The sequence below is a fragment of the Lepidochelys kempii genome, chromosome 7, assembly GCF_965140265.1.
Source record: "Lepidochelys kempii isolate rLepKem1 chromosome 7, rLepKem1.hap2, whole genome shotgun sequence".
NCBI classification, from domain to species: Eukaryota; Metazoa; Chordata; order Testudines; family Cheloniidae; genus Lepidochelys; species Lepidochelys kempii.
Window position 1 is genome coordinate 1,103,738 of NC_133262.1, and position 17,509 is coordinate 1,121,246.

The 17,509-nt window shown below is 46.9% G+C and overlaps 1 protein-coding gene across 4 annotated transcripts in view; it reads right to left on the reverse strand.

Annotated features, from left to right (window-relative positions):
- IHO1 (interactor of HORMAD1 1) overlaps nt 1–12,009 on the reverse strand; it is a 64,005-nt gene extending 51,996 nt beyond the window's left edge. For all 4 annotated transcript variants that reach the window (XM_073350829.1, XM_073350827.1, XM_073350831.1 and 1 more), the window contains exon 1: nt 11,916–12,009. The gene's annotated coding sequence lies outside the window, so the exon portion shown is untranslated. The remainder of the gene's footprint in view (nt 1–11,915) is intronic.
- Between the last annotated feature and the right edge of the window lie 5,500 nt (nt 12,010–17,509).

The window sequence follows — 17,509 nt, forward strand, 5'->3', positions numbered from 1 at the left end:
TAGGAATAATAAAGCTCCGTTTTCAGGTACACAATTTAAAATTGGCTTTGTGCCTTTAGATACATAAACTGAAAAAGACTATCACTTCTTCTGAAGCATTCATGCGTTTACTATATTAGCTGAAAAAATTGTACTAAGAGTAGTACTGAGTGCAAAATTATTTGCATCTCTTTACTGGATCATGACCCACTACAATGTTGCAAAGAGTGTGTGTCAAAATCCTGGAGAATACATGATTCATTTGCAAGGTCAGTTAAAGCAGAATCACTCAAACTGGTGTTCTCTACATCTCTCTTTTACCCTGCTTCCAAGTGGAAAGAGGAGAATATTGCCTCACGTGTCTCTAGAAGGCACAATACCTTAATTAGAAAGTGTACAGAGAACCATTCTAAAATCTTGTAAGAATACTGTGACAAAGGTGCTACAACACCCCTGCTCCTGGCTCTGGCACTGCAGCCACTTTACCCTCAGTTTTCCCCACCTTCTTTTGGTCCACTTGAGCCATAAGAATGTCATGGCCCTCAAGCCAGATGACTTTATGTGACCAGTCGCTTCCAGGGACACAGAGTCCTTCTCAAAGTCCAACAAAATTATATAGATACACAAATCAACCCTAAAGCCCACCTGGGCTCAGCAAGCAGTCACCTCAGCCCAGATGTGCCCCTGTTGCGGGTCCCTGCTTCAATCAATCCCTCAATCCAGGGGCTGGCTCACTTCTCCCCTTACTCGGGGTTTCGTTTTTGATTGCCAGTAGTCCTGTTAGTGAATCTAAGATGACAATGGAGGTAGGTAGCACATCCTGTATCCAGTATAATGCCAACAGTATCAAGGTCCCCCCATCTCAATCAGGCTTCCAGCTTGTCTCTGGAGAAGAGTATCTGGTCTTTTTTCCTCTCTCAGCCTTCTTTCCAGCTGCTTCCCCGAAAGAAGGCACTTCCCACCTTCTCTTCTCTGGTTCTGTTCCTTGACACTCCTGGTCTCCCTACTCTCCCTTCCCAGAGAATAACTATAGAATTTCTCCACATGCACAGCCCACCAACTTTCTTCTTCTTGTATTTTATGGTTTAGCAAACTCACATTCCAAGTGTATAATCACCAGCTGCTGGATTTCATGATACATATATAGTTACAGACTCTCTCTTTGTCCAATATTTTTAAATTAACATTGCTTTCTTAATGGTCCCTCATTTTTGTGATGCTCTTTCTAGATATTTTATAGTGTAAACATTGTCACTTTTAGGTTCCTGAGCTTGTCATAAAAATTTCCCCTATCAATCTTATACTCTTTACGTTCCCAGAGGTGGTGACCAACCATTTCTTAGACCATGCATGTCTCACACAGCCCACTTTTTGTTTATTAAAGGCAAGTTACTGTGTTCGACACAGTATCCAGTAAAGATTCCGAGTAAAGCCACCTCACTCTTTCCATTGCATTTTTGCAATAAGTGAGCATTTTCAATTTCAAGGCCTACTTTATGAAATCTCTTTCCCCTGGTTTCTTTTGTACATACTTCCTGCCTCTCAGCTCTTAGTTCATTTTAATTAGGTTTTCAAACTCCTATGTACTTGGAAAGATCATTTGTTAAAAGGTCAAAAAATATCATTTTTTTCACAGCATTTCTTGCTACTTTGTCTGCCATCTTGTTTCCTGCTATCCTGATATGCCCTGAGATCTAGGCTATTTCAAGGTTTACTCCCATCTGTTCCAATTCTGTTGTTAGTAACAATATTTCATTAATTATATTATTTCTACTATCTGTATTATCATTTTTGATTGCCAGTAGTCCCGTTAGTGAACCTAAGATGACAATGGAGGTAGGTAGCACATCCTGTATCCAGTATAATGCAACATTATCTCTGCTGGTTCAACCATCATAACCACTACAAAATTTGATCCTCTAATGGATTTCTTTATTCCAAGTGACGGGACACTGAATGCTGTACCCCACTCTCCAAGTTCTCATCTTTACACCAGTCTGTAAATATTTAGCAATGTTTGCTCCATTTATCACACATATCAATTTTCTATATTTAATACATTTAGCTCTCCTTTTAATTGCATTATGTGGTTCCACATTTATATCTGGGAGCTGATTTTCCTCCTATAATGCATTTTACCATGGTTGTATATGCTAATTTCTGAGGGTCTTTCATAGAATCATAGAAATGTAGGGCTGGAAGAGACCTCAAGAAGTCATCAAGTCCAATCCTGTGCACTGTTGCAGGACAAAATAAATCTAGACCATCCCTGGCAGGAGCTTGTCCAACCTGTTCTTTAAAACCTCCAGTGATGGGGATTTCACAACCTCCCATGGAAATCTGTTCCAATACTTAAGTATCCTTATAGTTGGAAAGTTTTCCTCAATATCTAACCTAAATCTCCCTTGCTGCAGATTAAGCCCATCACTTCTTGTCCTACCTTCAGTGGACACTAAGAACAATTGACGACCCTCCTGTTCATAACAGTCCTTAACACAGTGGTTCTCAATCTTGCCAGACTACTGTACCCCTTTCAGGAGTCTGATCTGTCTTGCATACCCCAAGTTTCACTTCACTTAAAAACTACTGGCTTACAAAATCAGAGATAAAAATACAAGTGTCACAGCACACTATTACTGAAAAATTGCTAACTTTCTCATTTTTACTATATAATTATATAATAAATCAACTGGAATACAAATATTGTAATTAGATTTCAGTGTATAGTATATAGGGCAGTATAAACAAGCCATTGTATGAAATTTTAGTTTGTCCTGACTTCACTAGTACTTTTTACGTAGCCTGTTGTAAAACTAGGCAAATATCTAGAAGAGTTCATCTACCCCCTGGAAGACCTCTGCGTACCCGCAGGGATACGTGTACCCCTGGTTGAGAACCACTGCCTTAATATATTTGAAGACTGTTGTCAGGTCTGTCCTCAGTCCTCATCTCTCGAGACTAAACATGCCCAGGTTTTTTAATCTTTCCTCAAAGGTCAAGTTTTCTAAACCTTTGATCACTTTTGTTTCTCTCTTCTGGACTCTCTCCAGTTTGTCCACATCTTTCCTGTGGTACCCATAGTTGGGCATAGAACTCCATGTGAGGCCTCATCAGTACCAAGTAGAGTGGGACAATCACTTTCCACGTCTTACATATGACACTCCGGTTAATATACCCCAGAATATTAACCTTTTTTGCAACTGTATCACATTGTTGACACATACCAAATTTGTGATCCACTTTATCCCCCAGATCCTTTTCAGCACTACTACCACCTAGCCAGTTAATCCCCATTTTGTAGCATTTGAAAATTCCTTCCTAAGTGTAGTACTTTGTCATTATTGAATTTCATCTTGTTGAATTCAGACCAATTCTCTAATTTGTAATGGTCATTTTTGAATTCTAATCCTGTCCTCCAAAGTGCTTGCAACCTCTCCCATCTTGGTCTCATCTGCAAATATTATAAGCACACTCTCCACTCCATTATTCAAGTCATTAATGAAAATATAGACTAGTAGTGGACCCAAGACTGACCCCTTTGTGATCCAGCTAGATACGGCTTCCAAGCTTGATAGTGAACCTTGAAAACGACTCTTTGAGTACATCTCACAAAGTGGGTATTCACCCACAAAAGCTTATGCTCCAATACGTCTTTTAGTCTATAAGGTGCCACAGGACTCTTTGCCGCTTTTACAGATCCAGATTAACAAGGCTACCCCTCTGATTCTTTGAGTACAGTTTTTCCACCAGTTGTGCACCAGCCCTATAGTAATTTCATTTAGATCACATTGCCCTAGTTTGCTTATAAGAATGTCATGGGGGACTGTGTCAAAAACCTTACTAAAATGAAGATATATCATGTTTATTGCTTCCTCCCATCCACTAGACCAGTAACCCTGTCCAAGAAGGAAATTAGGTTGGTTTGGCATGATTTGTCCTTGATAAATCCATGCTGGCTATTCCTTATAACACTATTATCCTCTAGGTGCTTAGAAATTGACAATTTAATCATTTGTTCCAGTATCTTTCCAGGTATTGAAGTTCATCTGATTGGTCTGTAATTCCCTGGGTCCACTTTGTTCCCCTTTTTAAAGATAGGTGCTATGTTTTCCCTTCTCCCATGTTCTGGATCATGACTAAGGCTAAGATTTTGTCACACATACTTTTAGTAAAAGTCACAGGCAGGCCACGGACAATAAAGAAAAATTCACAGAAGCCTGTGACCTATTTGTGACTTTCACTAAAAATATGCATGACAAAACGGGGAGCTGCAGACTTCCCGCACTGTGCAGTGGGGCCTGGCTTGGAGCTGCAGGATGTCTGCACCACCAGCGGCTCCATGCTCCAGGGCACCCCCGCCTACCGCAACAGCTCTGTGCTCTGGGGCCCCCACACCGACTGCAGTGGCCAGGAGCTGCAGAGCACCCCCACCGTCCACAGAGACTGGGAGCTCTTAGGGGCCCCCCTACTTACGGCAGCTGGGAGCTGCAGAGCATCCCTACCACCTGTGATAGCTGGGAGCTGCGGGGCACCCCCACAGCCTACAGTGACTGGGACCTCCCAGGGGCCCCACTACTCGCAGTGGCCAGGAGCGGCAGAGCACCCCTGCCAGTCTCAGCAACTGGGAGTTCCCGGGAGCCCCGCTGCTCATGGCGGCCAGGAGCTCAGGGTCTCCCTGCCACCTTGGAACACCAGGCACCCCTGCCACCCTCTGCGGCTGGGAGCTCGGGCCCCTGCAGTTCCCAGTCATCAGAGGTAGCGGGGGACCCTACAGCTCCCAGGCGTCTGGGGCTCAAGTTACAGAGGTCTCTGGAAGTCACGGATTTCGTGACCTCCATAACAAAATCATAGCCCTAGTCATGACCCATCCTCAGGAATTCTCAAAGATAACTGCTAATGGTTCTGATTGCTTCAGATAGTTCCTTAAATACCCAACAGTGAATTTCATCCTCCTGCCAACTTGAATATATCTAATTTATCTATATGTTCTTTACCCTATTCTCTATTTTAGCTTGCATTCCTTCCCCATTGTTGTTAATTGTGTTAAGTATCTGATCACCATTAACATTTTTAGTGAAAAATGAAGCAAAGGCATTAAAACACTTCAGCTTTCTTGATGTCATCAGTTACTAGCTCTCTTTCCCCACTAGGTAGAGAGAGGATCTACACTTTCTTTTGTAAAAAGAAAAGGAGTACTTGTGGCACCTTAGAGACTAACCAATTTATTTGAGCATAAGCTTTCGTGAGCTACAGCTCACTTCATCGGATGCTGTAGCTCACGAAAGCTTATGCTCAAATAAACTGGTTAGTCTCTAAGGTGCCACAAGTACTCCTTTTCTTTTTGCGAATACAGACTAACACGGCTGTTACTCTAAAACTTTCTTTTGTCTTTCTCTTGCTCCTAATGTATATAAAGAACCTCTTCTTATTACCTTTTATGTCTCTTGTTAGGGATAACTCACTTTGTGCTTTAGACTTTCTGATTTTATCTCTACATGCTTATGCTATACTTTTGTACTCCTCTCAGCAATTTGTACGTGTCCACTTTTTATAGGACTCCTTTTTTATTTTTAGCTCATTAAAGAGCTCCTGTTAGAGCTATATTGGCCTCTTATAGAAAGAATAGTCTTTCCTTTGCATTGGGACAGTTTGCAGTTGTGTCTTTAATATTGTCTCCTAGAGAAACTGCCAGGTCTCCTGAACTCCTTTTTCTCTTAAGTTTTTCTTCCCATTGGACCTTATCTACCAGTTCTCTGAGTTTGTTAAAGTCTGCTTTTTTGAAGTCCATTATCTTTATTCTTCTGCTCTCACTTTCTTTCCTTAGTATAGTGAAATCTATAATTGCATAATCACTTTCACCCAAATTGCCTTCCACCTTGAGATTTGCTACCAATTAAGTAAAAAACGGCTGTGTCCTGGTAAGATCCTCCACTTTCTGGACCAAAGAGTTGTTTTCAATATAACCCAAGGACTTACTGGAAATTTTGTGCTTTGCCCGATTGCTGTCTAGGTAGTTAAAGTCCCCTATTACTACCAGACTTGTTTTTGATGTTGAACTAAATGCTTGGCACCTATACTCAAAGACTGGTCCTATTAATGCTCTATAAATTATTACCATTGCTTTCTTATCTGCACCAGAAGAGGTTCCAGCAATATTTTTAAATAGACCGTAAATACTGAAGATAAATGTAAAGATGAAAGCAATGTGATCCGTTCATGTTACCATGCTATCAAATGTCAGGAATTTCTAGCTTTTAACTATGCCTATTTGCTGTCCACATAGACCATTTACAATCATTTTTATATTTTCCTTTAATATCATTCTTTAAGAACTGAAAATTTAAAGATCGACATTTCCCCATTCCGCACCTTTCCTATATGCTTCGTTAATTTGCTTTTTAGCTACTTTCTGGTTTCTGTTTTTAGCCCACAGGGCAGTCATCTGTAAACAATAAAATGGCTATTCCTGCACTCATCCTTTTCAACAGATAGTTTATTATTATGCTGAATAAGGTAGAGCTGATGACATTCCCCTGTGGGCTGCAATTTGTGAATGTATATATGCTAAAGTAGGCTTTCCTTACTCTGACCTGCATAGTTCTTTTACGTAAGAAATCCTTTATCCAGCTATATGTTCTTCCTTTTATGCTTATTGCTATTTTATGCAATAAGCTCTCTCTCCATATCATAAGCTTTTACAACATCTAAGAAAGCTCCTATCAGATGGTCTTTATTTCTCATACTTTTTTGGCTTCTGTCTCTACTCTTACTATATGATCAGACGTATTCCTTCCTGGCCTGAACTCACTTTGCACATTGTCTTAATTTTCCCTTTACATATATTTGCTACGTGGCATCATTAGCACTTCACCGGGGGTGGGGATATATGGTTTTGTCAAAAAAAAAATTGACTATCCTATTGTTACCCTATCTGGAAGGGTTTCTCTTTTAAATGCAACTAGCACAACTGTTGATATCTTTCTTTCCCCTATTCTTGCAAATTAATGGTTAACATATAGTATCTTATCCCTTATGCTTTGCTTCACTTCATCTTCAGTCATTTTGATTAGCACCCCATATACAATTTCTTTTGTCTCCATCAGATGCTTAGGCAGTTGACAGCTTACTTTCACTTCTCCTGGCATTTTAATCTTTGTTTCTCCACTTGTTCGTTGCTTTTACATTCAATTAACAGATCACCTCCTTGCAGCATTCTAGCTCTTTCAATGGCTCCAGCACATTTAAAAATCCACTCTGCCACTTTCAGAGGGTTTATATTCCCTAACTTCACACCCTTGAGTAATGAATATTGAATTATTATAATAGTTTGATTTTACTCTTTTCTCATTCCTGTCTTTCTGCTTACTGTTTCTTCTTCTAGCTCTGGCATGTCTACACTTTTCTTTTTCCTAACATATGACCCTCTGCTATCTTCTTTATCATTTTCTAGACTGGTTTCAGTATTCTCCATTATATCTTCCAGCCCCCTAGTTATAATTCAGCAAGTCCCACTCAAATTCCCACCCTTTCATCTAAACTTCCTTTGTTTATAGTACCCACCCACCTTCTTCTCCAGTTGGGACTCATGTTCAGTTAAGTCTGGCCCACCCCCCAGGTGCAGCCACAGAGAATAATAATTATACTAACTGGCCCCACAGACGTATATTAAACCATTCATGACCTGTGTGGAGTACACACCCCATCACAATATGCATTATGAAAGTACTGAATTTGCAGTTCTTTGGAATAAACTGAACAAGCTAATAAGGTAGAGAAGCTACAAGAAAGAGCACAGGCTTAAATTTACCAAGAAATGAGAACCACTGCAGATTCGATGGGAATTCTATATATTTGCACATCAACGAATGGCTGTTAAACACAGGTGTATATATAGGGTGACCAGATGTATGGATTTTATAGGGACAGTCCCGATTTTTGGGTCTTTTTCTTATATAGGCTCCTATTACCCCCCACCTCCTGTCCCGATTTTTCCACACTTGCTATCTGGTTTCAGAGTAACAGCCATGTTAGTCTGTATTCACAAAAAGAAAAGGAGTACTTATGGCACCTTAGAGACTAACCAATTTATTTGAGCATAAGCTTTCGTGAGCTACAGCTCACTTCATCGGATGCATACTGTGGAAAGTGTAGAAGATCTTTTTATATACACACAAAGCATGAAAAAGTACCTCCTCCCACCCCACTCTCCTGCTGCTAATAGCTTATCTAAAGTGATCACTCTCCTTACAATGTGTATGATAATCAAGTTGGGCCATTTCCAGCACAAATCCAGGTTTTCTCAAACCCCCCCCTCCCCCCCCCCAAACCCACTCTCCTGCTGGTGCTGTCTGGTCACCCTAGGTACATATAGCTAGATTACCTCAGAGTTAGATTATTTATTTGAATAGAATGGCTGCACAGATGTGTTCTTAAATCTAAAGTGTCACAGGTTCAAGAAAAAGCAAGTGTTTATTAAAATATAACATAATACCAAACCTCTGTTTATTTGTTTGTTAATAGCCCTCTCAGTGTTGTCAACTCTCATGATTTTATTGTGAGTTTCTCAATATATGGTGTTTTTCTTAAAGCCTCAACTCCTGGAGACACTTAAATATATGAGACTAACAAAAAAACCCAAGTTTCTAGCCCTCATGGTTGCAAAGGAAACATTGAAATTTGACCTATGTGCACCCTCTAAGGTTCAAAAACAGAAGGCAAATGAAAAGAGCTCAAGATATAGTCTTTAAAATCTTCGTGATTGATTTTTTTTAAAAGTATTAGAGCTCATGATTGGTTTCAGAGTAACAGCCGTGTTAGTCTGTATTCGCAAAAAGAAAAGGAGTACTTGTGCCACCTTATAGACTAACCAATTTATTTGAGCATAAGCTTTCGTGGGCTACAGCTCACTTCATTGGATGCATACTCATGATTGTTGAATGCTTGAAGTTGCCAATACTGCATTCTGGAAACATTCACAGATTTTAAGGCAATAAATGACCATTATGATAATCTAGTCTGACTTGAACTTCTGCATAACATAGGCTATATTTGTGCTGCACGATATATTTCAGGATCAGCTGAACCCCTACATTTTCTCTTACTCACACACACACACACTTTATATCACAACAATCCTTTCCGCTGCTGGATTTTTCCCCCCCGAAGGCGCTTCACCAGGATCTACTCCAGCCCTGCAATACTTGGATCCATCTTGTTTAAGCTAAAAATCAATCCTCACCCCACAACAGGCTTCAAACATACAGCTTTCACAGTGTGCACAAGTAATGTGAGTGCATAAAAGACACTACATTGTGTACTTTCTCTCAAACAGTTTACAGTGCCAAATTCATCCCTGCTATATCCAACTGCAGTAACTGTAGTATACTTATAGCAGGAATTACTTTAATCCCTTTATATAGAAAGGGCCTCAAATATCACTCTTAGAACCAACCATACATTATAGTGTGGTGACCACTAAGTGCCAGATTGGGAATCCAAGGAACCAGAAAACCACTGCAGATGTGTATAGTAAAGTAGATCAAGGTGTACGTTAAACATTAGCAGAAAGAAAAAGTATTGCCAAGTTACTAAAACAAAAATTCCATTTTTAATTACATTTATACTGTTAAATTTTACAATGCCTAACAACTGTTAGACTCTGCTCTGTACTAAACCAGCGTGATACCTTGTCTTTTGTCATGCTTCAGTTAAGAACATTAAAGTAACACTGTTAGTATAATAAAATGGTTATTTACTTCAAAATAATGAGGTATTTGAAAACGTTCCAAAAACACATGGATTGGTAAAGCCTTTGCCCTAAAGAGATTCTGCCAGGCAAGCAGCCCTTTTATCCTTGTACTTTTTACTATTTGATAATCAAAGGAATAACGGCAGTCTACAACTGCAATAAATGCAAGCAATGTCACAGCTACACATAGGCTAATGAGACAGTTGATTGCTTTACAACGTTACCCTAAAACTTTTTGACACAAACATCCAACCCGTTAAAAGAAAGGTGCCACAAGTCCTCCTTTTCTTTTTGCGAATACAGACCAACACGGCTACTCTGAAACCAACCAGTTAAAATAACTGCAGCTCTCTCAGGGTTTTGAGCACTTGTACGTTTTTTGTTTCTTTGCATTTTAAATGACGAAGCTGCATAGAAGGTCAGTGGCCTTTGCACTGAGAGGAGGCAGTGTTCCCAGAGGGTTCCAGCAGTTTTCAGTACACCCAGGCATTGCTTGTTTGCAATAATTTTATTAAGATAATGTTGAAATAAGGAACGGTACAGAGTTCAAGCATACAAGTTTCTGGTTGTCAGGGGATAAGGTACAGATTATCAAGGGGTGCAAAATTCGATTTAGGAGCTGGTGGAGCAAGGATCACATAATAATCTGCAATCTCCCCGACTAGGGGAAAAGTTTAACCCGTCAGAGTACAGACATCGAGATATGGGGTAAGTTATCCACACAACAGCTATGTTCAGTATGCTGGGTATAGTGAATGAATACGGGGGTGGGGATGGGTCTACCCTCATTTGGTGGGGTTTAATGTTCAGTGGGTTTACAGTTCCAGTTCATACGGTCCGATGGGGAAGGTCTCTCAGTCTCTTTCCCACAGTGTGTGCACAATGTCGTACCGGCTCACTCCTCCTGGTACTGTCGGTGGCCGGTGATGTGCTCGATATAGATGTCCCTGGACCATTGGATGGTGTCCGAGACCATGAGGCACCGCATGAGCCGTGCATAGCATCTACCAATCCCGCAGGTCCGCAGCACATGCTCGTTGCAGGGGTCCCAAGCGCCCAGGGCGCCGACGATCAGGGAGTCCAGCTGCACCTCGTAGCCCTTCGCTCTCAGGGTGTCGGCCAAAGGGGCGTATTTTTCCAGTTTCCGAGCTCGAGCTTCTCAGAAGGCCGGGGTCCTGTTCTCGAAAGGGACCGTGATGTCGACGAGGATGATCTTTTTCTGGGTTTCGTTGGTGACAACCACGTCGGGTCGCAGCGGGCTGTCGGTACCGGAGATGGCGCAGTTCACGGCGACCTCCCCCAGGCTCGGTGAGATGGCTTTCACCAGGCGGTTCTGGATGGCGTTGTGGCGCAGCTGCCAGGCTCTGGAGTGGGGCTTGCAGCTGCACAGGACATGGGTCAAGGTCTCGTTGGAGTAGCCGCACTTCCTGCAACGCTTGTCTCGGTTCCCGTGGCGGACGGCTCCGTTGAGCGGGACGCAGTTGAGCCGGGCGTGGTGGATGAACCGCCAGTCGGCGAAGCGGGTGAAGCCGCCCCCGGCGAGGAAGTGGTTGCTGGCGTCCCACTTGCTGGTCAGTTCGAAGGCTTTTCCCTGGTCCGGCTTGCGCTTCAGGGCTTCTACGTACAGCGAGTGGGTGGTACTAAACAACTAAACAATGCACAGTATGTGCGTGCCGCGCCATGCCCGCGTAACTCCGGGTTTCCACGCCCATCCCCGTGACAGCTACAGGACGAAGCTCTGGTGCTTACATGCGTCTGGGTGTCAAACACGCCCAGACTGGGAAGAATGGGCCTCTCCCTCTGACGACCTCAGACCGCAGAGGGAGGAGTCCAGGGCCCTAAGCTCCTGGGGGCGGGGGCCGTCGCTCTGTTCTGCCTTTGTACAGCGCCGAGCCCTGACGCCTGGGCGCTACCACAAGACAGAGAGGAGGTGACGCACCGGGGAGCCTCGGGCCCAGACCCCGGGGACGGGGCGTGAAACCCGGGGATTCGGAGAAGGAAAGTGCCACCGACACGGGCCGCTGCAGCCCGGAGCTCAGCCAGCCGCAGACCGCCGGGCAGACCCCGCCGCCGCCAGGGGAGCGGAGATGGAGGGGCGGCGCGGGCCCCCAGCGCTGGGGGGCTCCCGGGGGGGCGCCGCTTGGGCTGGGATTTGGGGGCCGCCGCGGTTCCCTGCTCGCCGGCTCACCTCAGGGGGGCAGCGGCCGGCGCGCGCCTCCCTCAGCGCGAGGCGCCAACCGCCGCCGGCAGCGCGCCCAACGCTGCGCGCGAGACCCCCCCACCCCGCGCGCCGCGAGCCCCGCCCCCACAGAGATACTCCCGCCCCGCGCGCCGCGAGCCCCGCCCCCACAGAGATACTCCCGCCCCGCGCGCCTCGAGCCCCGCCCCCACAGAGAGCCCCCCCTCCCCCGCCCCCACAGAGATACCCCCGCCCCGCGTGCCGGGAGCCCCGCCCCCACAGAGAGCCCCCCCTCCCCCGCCCCGCGCGCCCCGCCCCCACAGAGATACCCCCGCCCCGCGTGCCGGGAGCCCCGCCCCCACAGAGATACTCCCGCCCCGCGCGCCGGGAGCCCCGCCCCCACAGAGATACTCCCGCCCCGCGCGCCGGGAGCCCCGCCCCCACAGAGATACCCCCGCCCTGCGCGCCAAGAGCCCCGCCCCCACAGAGACCTCCCTCCCCCTCCCCGCGCGCCGCGAGCCCCGCCCCTACAGAGACCCCCCCCTCCCCCTCCCCGTGCGCCGCGAGCCCCGCCCCCACAGAGACCTCCCTCCCCCTCCCCGCGCGCCGGGAGCCCCGCCCCACAGAGACCCCCCCTCCCCCGCCGCGTGCGCCGCGAGCCCCGCCCCCACAGAGACCTCCCCGCGCGCCGCGAGCCCCGCCCCCACAGAGATACTCCCGCCCCGCGCGCCGGGAGCCCCCCACAGAGACCTCCCCGCGCGCAGCGAGCCCCGCCCCCACAGAGATACTCCCGCCCCGCGCGCCGGGAGCCCCGCCCCCACAGAGAGCCCCCCCTCCCCCGCCCCGCGCGCCCCGCCCCACAGAGACCCCCACCCCGCGTGCCGGGAGCCCCGCCCCCACAGAGAGCCCCCCCTCCCCCGCCCCCACAGAGATACCCCCGCCCCGCGTGCCGGGAGCCCCGCCCCCACAGAGACCCCCCCCTCCCCCGCCCCGCGCGCCGGGAGCCCCGCCCCACAGAGACCCCCCCTCCCCCGCCCCGCGCGCCCCGCCCCCCAGAGACCCCCACCCCGCCCTCCATTACAGACCCAAAGTGGCAATTCTTCAACAGAAAAACCTCAAAACCAGACTCCAAGGAGCGGCCGCTGGGTTGGGGTCAGTTTGCAAACTGGACACCATTAACCTAGGCTGGACTAGAGCCTGGGAGCGGAGGGGTCATTACACAGCGTCAAACTGTTTCCCCTGCCCCCCCAGACCTTCCTGTCAAGGGCTGGAAAGGGCCCAGCTTGATTATCAGGAGCAAAGGTTCCCCTCCCTGATCCCTCTCCTTACTCTGCTCAGGGTGACGCCCATTGGTTCCTGTTCTCTGTGTATACAGACCCCCTGTATTCTCCACTGAATGCATCCAGCCCAGGTCTCAGGAAAGCCCAGGCTCAGATACATGGGTTCGTCTCTAAGGCGCCACAAGTCCCCCTTTTCTTTGTGCGGACACAGACGAACACGGCTGCTCCTCTGACACAAGAAAACAGAGACACCCGTCATCCTAAAGCTGCCCTGCATCATTTTTCTTCTACTGAGGAATGCTGAACGGAACAAAAATGTTTCTAATGCAACTTTTAGTTAGTACATAAAAGCCTTATTCTTCCCTTGATCTTTGTACATACCTCCCATTGGCATCCATGGGAGACCTGCGATGCATCCAGGGGAGCATATGACGCTATTTAGTATCAGCTGAGGAGTCACCAGTCAAATGTAGCTTGGCGCACTCTTCAGAAGAACTCTGAGGTCTCTGCTTCAGTTTAAGGCATTTCCAGTGCAATTATGAAATGATTTGCACAGGCTTTGTGCCTGGCCAGTCTATTGTTTTAAGTTATGTGGAGCACTTCCCACCTTGGATGTGGCTGTGGCAATTCTGGTTTGTCTGCTGGTTTGTGCAAGTTGTCTGCTGAATCTCTGGGGCCCCAATAATGAGAGTGTATATTTTCATGGGGCTTATAGAGGAAAGGAAAATGTCAATAAGATGGACATTTCCTTAATTATAGTTTTGACAGTTCACTCAGTTCTGGTCTCCCTCCCTCCCTTATCCGTAGCACAGCTGCTCTGAGGTTAATGAGGTTTCCAAGCGCTGGCTTGTAGCACTGCTTATATCTGTAGCAGCAGACTGCGCATAGAATCATAGAGTCATAGAATATCAGGGCTGGAAGGGACCTCAGGAGGTCATCTAGTCCATCCCCTTGCCCAGAGCAGGACCAACCCCCGACTAAATCATCCCAGCCAGGGCTTTGTCAAGCCTGACCTTAAAAACTTCTAAGGAAGGAGATTCCACCACCTCCCTAGATAACCCATTCCAGTGTTTCACCTCCCTCTGAGTGAAAAAGTTTTTCCTAATATCCAATCTAAACCTCCCCCACTGCAACTTGAGACCATTACTCCTCGTTCTGTCATCTGCTACCATTGAGAACAGGCTAGAGCCATCCTCTTTGGAACCCCCTTTCAGGTAGTTGAAAGTAGCTATCAAATCCCCCCTCATTCTTCTCTTCCGCAGACTAAACATCCCCAGTTCCCTCAGCCTCTCCTCATAAGTCATGTGTTCCAGTTCCCTAACCATTTTTGTTGCCCTCCACTGGACGCTTTCCAATTATTCCACATCCTTCTTGTAGTGTGGGGCCCAAAACTGGACACAGTACACCAGATGAGGCCTCACCAATGTCAAATAGAGGGGAACGATCACATCCCTCGATCTGCTGGCAATGCCCCTACTTATACACCCCAAAATGCCATTGGCCTTCTTGGCTACAAGGGCACACTGCTGACTCATATCCAGCTTCTCGTCCACTGTCACCCCTAGGTCCTTTTCCGCAGAACTGCTGCCTAGCCATTCGGTCCCTAGTCTGTAGCGGTGCATGGGATTCTTTCATCCTAAGTGCAGGACTCTGCACTTGTCCTTGTTGAACCTCATCAGATTTCTTTTGGCCCAATCCTCTAATTTGTCTAGGTACCCCTGTATCCTATCCCTACCCTCCAGCGTATCTACCACTCCTCCCAGTTTAGTGTCATCTGCAAACTTGCTGAGGGTGCAATCCACACCATCCTTCAGATCATTAATGAAAATATTGAACAAAACCGGCCCCAAGACCGACCCTTGGGGCACTCCACTTGATACCGGCTGCCAACTAGACATGGAGCCATTGATCACTACCCGTTGAGCCTGACAATCTAGCCAGCTTTCTATCTACCTTATAGTGCATTCATCCAGCCCATACTTCTTTAACTTGCTGGCAAGAATACCGTGGGAGACCGTGTCAAAAGCTTTGCTAAAGTCAAGGAACAACACGTCCACCGCTTTCCCCTCATCCACAGAGCCAGTTATCTCATCATAGAAGGCAATTAGATTAGTCAGGCATGACTTGCCCTTGGTGAATCCATGCTGACTGTTCCTGATCACTTTCCTCTCATCTAAGTGCTTCAGAATTGATTCCTTGAGGAATCATGATTTTTCCAGGGACTGAGGTGAGGCTGACTGGCCTGTAGTTCCCAGGATCCTCCTTCTTCCCTTTTTTAAAGATGGGCACTACATTAGCCTTTTTCCAGTCGTCCGGGACTTCCCCGATCACCATGAGTTTTCAAAGATAATGACCAATGGCTCTGCAATCACATCCGCCGACTCCTTTAGCACTCTTGGATGCAGCGCATCCGGCCCCATGGACTTGTGCAAGTCCAACTTTTCTAAATAGTCCTGAACCCCTTCTTTCTCCACAGAGGGCTGGTCACCTCCCCCCCATGCTGTGCTGCCCAGTGCAGTAGTCTGGGAGCTGACCTTGTTCGTGAAGATAGAGGCAAAAAAAGCATTGAGTACATTAGCTTTTTCCATATCCTCTGTCACTAGGTTGCCTCCCTCATTCAGTTAGGGGCCCACATTTTCCTTGACTTTCTTCTTGTTGCTAACATACCCAAAGAAACCCTTCTTGTTACTCTTAACATCTCTTGCTAGCTGCAACTCCAGGTGTGATTTGGCCTTCCTGATTTCACTCCTGCATGCCCGAGCAATATTTTTATACTCTTCCCTGCTCATTTGTCCAATCTTCCACTTCTTGTAAGCTTCTTTTTTGTGTTTAAGATCAGCAAGGATTTCACTGTTAAGCCAAGCTGGTCGCCTGCCATATTTACTATTCTTTCTACACATGGGGATGGTTTGTTCCTGTAACCTCAATAAGGGTTCTTTAAAATACAGCCAGCTCTCCTGGACTCCTTTCCCCCTCACGTTATTCTCCCAGGGGATCTTGCCCATCAGTTCCCTGAGGGAGTCCAAGTCTGCTTTCCTGAAGTCCAGGGTCCGTATTCTGCTGCTTTCCTTTCTTCCTTGTGTCAGGATCCTGAACTCGACCATCTCATGGTCACTGCCTCCCAGGTTCCCATCCACTTTTGCTTCCCCTACTTATTCTTCCCAGTTTGTGAGCAGCAGGTCAAGAAGAGCTCTGCCCCTAGTTGGTTCCTCCAGCACTTGCACCAGGAAATTGTCCCCTACATTTTCCAAAAACTTCCTGGATTGTCTGTGCAGCGCTGTATTGCTCTCCCAGCAGATATCAGGGTGATGGAAGTCTCCCATGAGATGTAATGTAAGGGAGCGAGGCCAGATGCAGAGAGCCCGTCATTTAGTAAAACCTAGAAGAATGTGCCAGAATGTTTTATACAGTCCATGTTCTCTAGCACAGGGTGTCTCAAACTTCATTGCACCGCAACCCCCTTCTGACAACAAAAATTACTACATGACCCCAGGAGGGGGGACCAAAGTCTGAGCCTGCTCAAGCCCCACTGCCCAGGGGTGCGGGTGGGAGCTAAAGCCTGAGCCCAACCGCTCTGGGCAGGGGGGCCAAAGCTGAAGCTCAAAGGCGTCAGCCCCAGGCAGGGGGCCAGCAACCTGAGCCCCGCCACCCAGGGCTGAAGCCCTCCGGCTTTGGCTTTGGCTCTGGCCAGTGGAGCTCAGGCTTCAGCCCCAGACCCCAGAAAGTCTAAGCCAGCCTTGGCGACCGCATTCAAAGGGGGTCCCGACCCACTTTGGGGTCCCGACCCACAGTTTGAGAACCACTCATTTCCTCACAGCGCATCTGATTCCATTACAAATTTACATGCGCTTTTCAATGTATAAATGGTATTCAAGCTTGTTTACAGGCCACAATTATTTTAAAACCAGGTAAGAAAAAGATCTCTCTCTGACCATCTTGAGATAGTCCACAAAGAAGTCAGCACGTCAGTCCATGGTGGCTGTCTCCTCTTCCCCCCTACTAGGGAGCATTCTGATCTTGGAGCCTTAGTGGTGAGATTGAGAAATCCAAACTTTTCAGGAAAGATCAAATTCCCACTCAACCCCCTTCACAGGCCCAGCTCCACTGAGGAGTTTTGCTGGGTGACAAGGTCCTGTTCCAGTTCTCCTGCAGGTGGGTCTTCAAATGCCATGTGCGTACACAGATGGCTTTCAACAGCTACGGCCAGCACTGAATAACGCCCCTTGCGACTCTACCTCTGCTTAAAAAAAGGACTGGTAAAGGGCAGCGGGTTCCTAATCTTTGCTGGCAAATGACCAGATATGAACCTCCAACTCCAACCTC